The following is a 9,616-nucleotide window of genomic DNA, read 5'->3' as shown; positions in this document are numbered from 1 at the left end:
TGTGATGAAGAGTGTAGGCCATGGGGACAGAGGCAGATGCCCTGGTTCAAAGCCTTGTACTGATACTTAACAGGCTGCGTGTGCTTGGGCATGTTGCTTAAGCTCCCGGTGCCTCAGTGAACAACACCTGTGAAACAGGGGTGCCTACGTCATAGGGCGTTATGAGGATCCCGTGGGTTAAGACTTGTATCAGGTGCTCTGCACAATGCCTGGCACCAGTAAGCATCCAATAAATGTTGCTGTGCCCGGCTTCCCAGGTGTCCTGACCCATTCCTTCCTCTTCCGTACCCTTCCTATGGAGCCTTGTCCTTTCTGCCTCTGGAGGCCTCACCACCCACTCCTGTCCCTTCCCAATGCCGCTGCCCTATTTGTTTCATAACTTTGTTCCTTCTTTCTAAGCTACTCATACTGTTATCCCTGCTACAATTCCTTTCCCTTTCTAATCCATTTTTCATCTAAATAACTGCTGAATATTTTCTGAAGCACTTCCCCGCCCCAAATGGCTGCACATGTGGCATATGCAGGCTAGGGGTCAAATCAGAGCTGCAGCTGCTGGTCTACACCACAGCCACAGCCACAGCCACACCAGATCCCTGGCCTTGCTCAGTGGATTGAGGATCTGGTATTGCCGAAAGCTGCAGTGTAGGGTATAGATGCAGCTCAGGTCTGGTGTTGCCATTTATTTTCTCTTTTCTTTTCTTTTCCTTCCTTATGCACCTGAGGCACATGGAAGTTTCCAGCTTGGGGTTAAACTGGTGCTGCAGCTGCTGGCCACAGCCATGCTGGATCTGAGCCACATCTGTGACCTATGCCACAGTTTGCTGCAACACCAGATCCTTAACCCACTAAATGGGGCCAGGGATTGAATCCGAATCCTCATGGACACTATGTCGGGTTCCTAACCTGCCGAGCCACAACAGGAGCTCCTGAAGCATATTCCTGATTGCGTCACTCTTCTGCTCTAAAACCTCTTATGGTCCACAGACTAGATCTCAAGTCCCTGGTTTTGCTGTTCAGGGTCCGCCGTCTGGACTCAACTTACATATAAGCAACTTCATCCCCCAGCTGCACCCTTCCTGTGCCTGATACTTCGGCGCAACGGACTCGACCTTTTTCTCTTGTGTCCTTTCTGGGATCACCCTCCTCAGAGCCTTGTCCCTGCTGTCCTTTTGGGACACCCAGACTCTCCCACATACCCAATTCTACCATCATTCAGAGCTCAGAGGAAGTGTCATGTCTCCTTGCAGCTTGCCCTGAGTTTTCCTTCACCGATTGGAAGGATTCTCTCGAACTTTGTCTAAACCTCTCCAGTGGCTGCTCCACTTTCTATGCTGCCTTTTGTTTGAATATAATTTATTCACAACGGGTCACCTGCCACTGTTCCTGTGTCTTCTTGTCTCCTGCCTGCTGTCATTAGCCCTGGCTGTCTCCCTCAGCACGGCGGGATAGGAGTTGTTTAATGCCCCTGTGTGCAGGGCCTGTGTGCAGGCTCCGAGGAGGGTGCTGTGAAGACCACCCATGTCTCTTTCTCTGCTTCGAGGGAGCAGAAAGCTGAGCTGGGGGAAGAACACTTGCCTGTTGGAACATTCACTCCTCCCAACTTAGGAACATCCCCAGAGCAGCACAGCACATGAACTGGGGCAGATGGAGGCAGTGCTCCAGAGAACTGGTGTGTTCTGAGAGGTGGCAGAGCAGGAAGGCCGCATCGCATGGGTAATGGGGGAGCCTCGGCAGAATCTGTACAGAGAACGGAAGGTGGATGGGGGGGGGAACCCTGGGAAGGGGCAGTCCCATCTGTCTCCTCATTGTTCTGAGGGACAATTCATGTCCCAGTTATGAGACCTCTGTTTCCTCATCTGCCAACATCATGGTCTAATGGGCAAGATCAAAGGCGTGGTTATCAGAGTGACTTGGGTTTAAATCCCGGATCTCCTAATTGACGGAGTGACCTTGGGAAAGTCATCTGAGCTTTAGTTTTCTCATCCTGCCAGGATAGCAGGAGGTAGAATGGCAGTGAGACTAACTGCTTGGAGGATGGTACATGCTCGGTATGCCCCAGCTTGCAGTTTCAGAGCCTCAAGGTTCTTGCCTTCTCTGAGGAATGTCGAAAGCTAGGCTCTGTAAGGACTGGGCACGCAGTGCTCAATTAAATCACAAATTCTAGCCCAAAGCAAGATGGGTTTAAGGTTAATGAAAAACACTTGATCACTCTAGTTAATTGTCTCCTCTCCTAGAAAGGGCTAAAAGATATACTTTTCAAAAAGATAAAGCCATGACTTTCACCCACATAGATAATGAACATGTGCCAAAGATGTCACTTAACTCAAGAGGAAATTCATGCTCTTGTCCCATAGTCTCTACTGTTGTCTCTTTGATTGTTCTGGTTTCCTCCCACAGGCTTTAATTCTTACTGTACAGGCTGAAGAAAATGCATGTAGGTGTTAGGGGTGGGGGTGGTGAGGAGCATAACCTTGGTTTTAAGAATGTGCTTTCCATCTTACAGTGTGTTTTGTGGCCAGTTTCCTAATTCCTGGCGAGCCCTGATTAGTCTTAGGAGGGAGGTGTTCCTGAGGGCAAATGCTATGGGGTGAAGAGAGATGAAACAGAAAGGAAGAAGAGGGGAGACCTTGTCATGGAAATCCAGCTGATCCATGCAGGGAGCCTGCGAACTGAGCGCTAACAGCTTCATTCATCAGCGTTTATCGAGTACTCACTGCATCACAGAGGTAATTATGACCAGGGGCTCCATTCTCACCAGGCTTGTAGCCTGGTTACAGGGATAAAGCCACCTTAGGTCAGCCTGTGGAGCACCTCGATTTAGTGGTCAGAGAAGGCAGACCAGGAAGGGGAAGTAGCTTGGAAACCTAAGAGAGGTTTGAGCAGGAAGGCCGGGGACTTCAAAGTCTCAGACGACTCTTCAGGGTGAAGACTCTTTCATGTGTTCATTCGGCAGATATTTATTGAGGGCTACTCTGTGCCAGGCTCCATTCTAGACATTGGAATTACAGCAGTAAAAAAACAAAAACAAAAAACAACAACAAAAAAACACAACTGCTCCCATCAAGGAGCTGCTTTTTTTTCCAACAGGAGGAAGTTGCAGTGAAAATAAGCTCCATGTCAGGATGAACTTTCTACCACCAGAACTGTCCCAAGATGGACTTTTTCCTTGAGGGGGCTGAGGGGACATTCACGTTTACTGCTTTGACAATCTCTTGGTGATGACACAGGTAAAAGAAATCAAGTTCACAAGGGACAGGGCCAAATACTTGTTGCATTCATCCTTTTTTTTCTTTTTTTTTTTTTTTTTTTTTTTTTTTTGCTGTCCAGTTTTGGCCTTTTGGGAAGAGCTGAGCTTGCCTCTTCCTGGGTGGGTGAGAATGTCCTTGCATAGGAGATCCTGGCACTCCGTGGCGTCCATTCCTGGATCTGGGTTTAGTGGAAGCCACATGGTGCTGCTCTTTCAGCTTCTGAGACTGTGTCCACAATGTCAGTCAGAAATACCAAATCTTTACTGTATTCCTTCTGCATGCTTATTTCTGTGCCAGGTAACTGAGAAAGCTGTACAAAACACAGTCTCTGTTCTTGGAAAACGCAAAAGAGAGCTGGAAGAACAGAATACATGCTGAGAGGTGGGTGGACCATCTTCTACCTATGCTTCAAAGAAGCAGCAGGCAACTTTGTCAAAGATGTTGAGTAAGCTTCATCTTCTGCAGGTATCTTTTTTTAATGTAGAAATATGTCTAGGAAGGGATAACGCCTGGTTATGATGTAGTTGACTTCAATCATGGTGGCAAGGCATATCAGAATCATTTCCCACAAACACTTGTGGGGCTTTTACTACCAACATAGTTGTGGGTACCATGGCTACAAAGATGAAAGTGGTCCCAGTTCCTTAGAGGTGTAAAATTCTGTAAGGAAAGCTAACAACTGTTACATAAAGAAGCCCCTATATACAGTAGCTGACATGCATCCATTGCTCTCTTCATCGATTTTTATACATTTACACACTCGAGACTACAATTCTCTCAGCTATAAAGCTGCTCTCATTTTCTAAGTTTGGAGTTGTGCTTTTTTAAATTATCTTGGCAGCAAGGAGACCCAGACTAGGAGATGAAAAGGCAGCTCAAACATGAGAAATTTTTGCTACATTGTTGAGACGGTCTTGGGAGGGCTAGAATTTAAGTTTGGGGCTCTCAGTGCCCACTGAATGTGAATTACCACTGAACAGTGCAGGCCTGAAAACTCCAGCATGGAGTGGAGTTGATGGTCACTGTTGAAGCCCCTGCTTTCAAACAGCTTGCAACCTAGGGAGTGTGACTGTGGGGGCATTGGTCTAAAAGGCAAACTGATATAAATGCTTGGGAAGATTTAGAGAAGAAAGCTATTATGGCCTCTTGAGGGGCAGTAATCAGGAAAAGCTCAGCAGGAGAGGTCTTATTAGAAATATCGACCCTGATGACTGGTGGGATTTCAACCAAGGGAGAGGAAAAGGGGTCCTTGCAGAATCGTGCTTGCATTCCTGAATATGGCAGATTTGACAGTCAGTGAGACCGCCTCCCCAGGAGTCAGACTATTCAGTTTCATTAGGAGGACAGAGTTAAGGATGAAGGCTTAGATTCTTAGTTAGAATGTGTGTGCTACTTAGGGGTCCTCATAAATAAACAATAGTCCTAACATCCATCTTGTAATCCACACAAAGACGATTAAGGGCACAAGCTGGTAATGTTCTCATTTTAAAAAGATTCCTCACTTATTGGACAATCTTCTATTGTGTACTGAAAGCTCAAGGGCACAGTGAGAAGTCAGTGTTTTTAAAATATCCTAGAAGGACAGCAAATACGGCATTGATTCATATACAAAATGAATGTGACAAATCTATGACCACGAGGCATAGCTTGGAATTCTTACAGAGCAAGGTAGTGTGTGGCCAGTGGGCCTAGCATGACTGAGGTCTTTATTCATTCACATCACCCTGGGACAGGTACAGTGATGTTGCCCACCTGGGGGACTCCAAGCTTGTATGCTGAGGCCAAATGAGTTAATGCGTGACCACCAGGATGTGCACCATGCTTTCAAATGTCTGGCCACGGACTGAAGCTCTTGCCCCTGTATCCCCATCAGTGTCTCTGAAGGACAAAGGAACAGTACAGGAGCTTGGATTGTCAAGGATCTACTTGGAGATGACTTCAAATTGACCATTCCTCCAGAAACGGATGTGTCAATTCTGCACTGAGAGTAAAGCTCAATAATGAAAGCATACCCTTATTACTAATCTTCTGGTTAATACTTCCCTTCTTTCACTGGCCAGTGCTGCAGCTGCCTTCCTTCTTTTTATGTTGGCTTTGAAACCAAAACCTAACAGTGTTAACCCTTTTTTTAACTCCTCCGACTTGCATGGCTCCCAGAATAAAGACCCTGGAGCGAGGAGTTAAGGGCTCGCATGACTGGATGTTGTCCTTTCTAACTTCTCCCTCACCAACATCTCCCTAGCTCTCTTCACTCCAGCCCTTTGATGATACTTTTCAGCCCCTGGAAACTTTAAATTCTTCCCCAAACTTCAAATTCCTCCTTCCAGGCTTTTGCACATCTGCTCATCTGCCTTGTCTTCACCTGTCACTTTGCACTTAAGAGTCAGATCTCAGCTAAAGCTTCACTTTCTTCGGGAAGTGCTCCCCGACCTCCACTTTCGGCTCAGGGTATCCACCATAAACCCTCTCACCAGCGCACAGGCTGCTCCTTCCAGTCCTCATTGCATCTGTAAGGTAGTATGTATTTTGTCATGATGTCATGGACGGTCTGTCTTCCCCAGTGGACTGTAAACTCCACAGTGTAAGGGTCCCTATTTGTCCTTCTCACAGTTTCATCTCTAGCATATACCACAGTTCCTCACACATGGTAGCCAAATTTCACAGGTTACTTTCTTCTTTTGGCGGGGGGGGGGAGTGCTCACCTGTGGCATGTCGAAATTCCTGGGCCAGGGGTCGAATTGGAGCTGCAGCCGCCAGCCTATGCCACAGCCACAGCAATGCCAGATTGGAGCCTCGCCTGTGACCTATGCCATAGCTCATGGCAATGCTGGATTTAACCCACTGAGTGGGGCCAGGGATAGAACCTGCGTCCTCACAGATACTGATTTGGTTCATTACTGCTGAGCCACAGTGGAAATTCCTCACAGGTTATTTTCTATTCATCCAACCAATATTTATTGAGCACCCACTAACCAATGCTAGTGATTATTGCACAAAGTGAGAAAGGAAAAAATGCCCCAAGATCATGGTTGAGGATTCACTGGAGAAAGGGAAGTTACAGAGGCAAATCCAACATGATTTAAACAGGAAAATGAGTAAAATATAGAAGTTAGTAAAACAGTTTCTCCGTTCCTGACAAAGAAAGCCTCCTGGCATGCTACACTGCAGCTCATGGCTATTACCAGGCACTTGTGGTTTCCAAGGATTATAAATGCACTGATGTAGCCTGCACTTTTAATGACACATCAAATCAGTAGGGGGGGAGTTGTTCAGAACTTTGGGAAATTCAACCGAGAATGTTTACTTCATTTAGCAAATATCTACTTAGGCAGAGTCTTTGATGGGATAGCTCTGACATGTTGGGCCCTGCCGGGGAGTCTTACCTGTTCAGAAAAGATTCACTCACAAGGCAGAAGATACTTTGATAAGTGCAGGAAAGAGCTAGAGCCTAGATTTATTTATGTCAGTCAAGACATATACAGAGAACATGCCATCTTTTAGAATGAAAATCAAATCCTGAAGAACGGTTTTTTAAGAGAAGTTTGTTTGCAGTGACACGATCACTTGAGAGCATCAATTTGAGTCTTTGTATCCAGAGTTTACTGACTGCAGAATGAATATATTACACATCATCTGCCTTTGGCATTGCACTGTAAATATTTCATGGCTTTAAATACATGCCATGATTAGGTATGTGTTTTAGTAGACAAGTGAATAAGGGTGTAGAGCAATGGAATGAAAATATTTCCTTTCAGTTCAGCACATTTTCATCTGGGGGCTTTAAAAACACATTAGAGAGAAAAATTCTACAGTGCTGAGGTTCTCCTGGTGATAACAGAGCTGAGGATGGGAAACAGATCCTAAGTTTTGGTCTTTAGTGCTCCCTGAAAATGCTCATAGACATCCTCAGCTATTTCACAAATTTGTTTTGGTATTAAATATTACTCCAAAAGCCAGTTTTTAAGTTATTTAGCCAATAAAGATGGGGAAAGGGTTTTAATGTTGAAGTAGCCTTGAAATCAAACGAACAAATACAAATAAAGAACATTCAACAAATGTTACTGAGCACTTATTATGTATTGATCTGCTTAATATCCAATTTGACATGACATTTAGGAGATTCTGGTGTCTTAGAGATCAAGTTAAGATTGGTTTGAATCCCCAAATCCATATTCTTTGAAAGTCCATTTTCTTCGGCCTTAAAGGAACCATTTAAGAGGGGAAATCAGGCAGGTTTGAGAATAATTATAACACAGGATAGAAGTAAAGTCAACAGAAGAGTAAGAGGTAAGTGTTTAGAGGAGAAAGAGAGAGGAACAATTCCATTGGAAGAAGCAGAGAACGTTGGTAACTATGGAGATGGGTTTAGATGAACAAAAAGGATACAACCGTGGACCGAGGATGTAGTATGAGCAGGTGCATGGCGGCAGGAAGTGTGGACAGGTACAGGGAAGAATCATCCTTTGGTCTGACTGGAGTGAAAGGTAGGTGAAGGGGAGTAGCTGGGATTAGACTGGAAAGGCAAAGGAAGGCCAGATTTGGGGGGACTTTGGAAGTTAAGGATTTTGCCCTTTATCTTATTTATTTATTTTTTTGTCTTTCCTAGAGCCACACCCAAGGTGTATGGAGGTTCCCAGGCTGGGGGTCTAATTGGAGCTGTAGCCACCGGCCTATGCCAGAGCCACAGCAGTTAGGATCCAAGTCGAATCTGCGATCTACACCTCAGCTCACGGCAACGCCAGATCCTTAACCCACTGAGCGAGGCCAGGGATCAAACCCGCAACCTCAAGGTTCCTAGCTGGATTCGTTAACCACTGCACCACAACGGGAACTCCAAGGATTTTGCCCTTTAACACAGAGTTCATGAAGAAAATTTTTTGTTTCTTTTTACAGGCACACCTGCAGCACATGGAAGTTCCTGGGCTAGGGGTCAAAACGGAGCTGCAGCTGGGGCCTATGCTACATCTGTGATCTGTGCTGCAGGTTGAGGCAATGCTGGATCCTTAACCCACTGAGTGAGGCCAGGGATCGAACCTGCAAACTCATGGATACTAGTTGGGTTCTTACCCTGCTGAGCCACAATGGGAAGTCCCTTGAGTACCTATTTTCAATTTGTTTGTGCAAATACTCAGAGAGGGGCAAACTCTACTCTTAATTCTGACCTGATGGACAACCCCATTCCATTTTTACAGTTTAGTCCCAGATCCAAATCCTTCCTTTTTTTTTTTTTTTTTTTTCTTTTTTTTCCCAGCATGTGGAAGTTCATGGGCCAGGGATGGAACATGAGTTACAGGAGTGGCCAGAGCCGTTGCAGTGACAACACTGGATCCTTAACCCACTGCACCACAAGAATATTCCTGGGAGTTCCCATCGTGGTCCAGTGGTTAACGAATCTGACTAGGTATCATGAGGTTGCGGATTCGATCCCTGGCCATGCTCAGTGGGTTAAGGATCTGGCGTTGCCGTGAACTGTGGTGTAGGTCGCAGATGTGGCTCGGATCCTGCGTTGCTGTGGCTCTGGCATAGGCCGGTGGCTACAGCTCCAATTAGACCCCTAGCCTGGGAACCTCCATATGCCATGGGAGCAGCTCTAGAAAAGGCAAAAAGAAAAAAAAAAAGAAAAAAAGAATATTCCCAAATCCTTCCTGAAGAACTCAAAGCACCACTTCCCCATTTTGCCTGTATATTCCCTCTAAATAAGTCTTCTCTGCTCTTTGTGGAATGGGATAAGGGACACAGGGTTAGAAGTCAGAGACCTGCAGCCAAGGACCAGTCTATCCATTGGTTAGCTAACCGCATCTTTCAGCTGGTGATGCCTCAGTTCACTCAGCTCTACCCTTCGTTATTCTTAAGGCTGTGATTAGTATCAAAGCAACTGGTATTCCAGGAAGTATTTTCCAAATACAAATGATTGCTCTGTATAGTAGGTACTACTTCCTTAAAAATTTCAAGCCAGAAAGGGCTTTTAGAGATTTACTGTGGTCACAGATCGAACTGAGGCCCAGAGGGCTGAGCTACTGAGGGGCTGAATTAAGGGTTAACTCCAGACCTTCTGCCTCTGAGATCTGGACTCTTTCAGCCTCAGCACAGCCAGACCTCCTTCGGAGGCTCAATCAAATCATCTGTCCTTTCTCCTCTTGCTGGAAAAACACAGCAGCAAAAACTGTCCCTCTGAGTCATTCATTGAGTCAGTTCAGCTCAGATTTATCTCTAAAGTCCAGCTGCTCTGTGACCTTTCCTGAATTCCCTTCTCCAGGCGTGGGAGGGAAGTCAGTCCTTCCCCAGCCCCCTGCTTAGTATCATTGGGAACTGTCTTATTTGTATTCCTGTCAGTGCCACATTTAATGCACCAAAGCCTGCGTTTAAAG

The 9,616-nt window shown here is 45.8% G+C and overlaps 1 long non-coding RNA gene across 1 annotated transcript; it reads left to right on the top strand.

The window, feature by feature from the left end:
• Positions 896 to 7,806, top strand: LOC102162613. Its single transcript, XR_002338632.1, has 3 exons — positions 896 to 2,726; positions 3,088 to 3,227; positions 3,546 to 7,806. It is a non-coding gene; the product is annotated as an uncharacterized LOC102162613 (long non-coding RNA).

The sequence above is a fragment of the Sus scrofa genome, chromosome 14 (genome assembly GCF_000003025.6).
Source record: "Sus scrofa isolate TJ Tabasco breed Duroc chromosome 14, Sscrofa11.1, whole genome shotgun sequence".
NCBI classification, from domain to species: Eukaryota; Metazoa; Chordata; class Mammalia; order Artiodactyla; family Suidae; genus Sus; species Sus scrofa.
The sequence above is the reverse complement of the archived record's forward strand: the minus strand, read 5'-3'. Positions and strand labels throughout refer to the sequence as shown.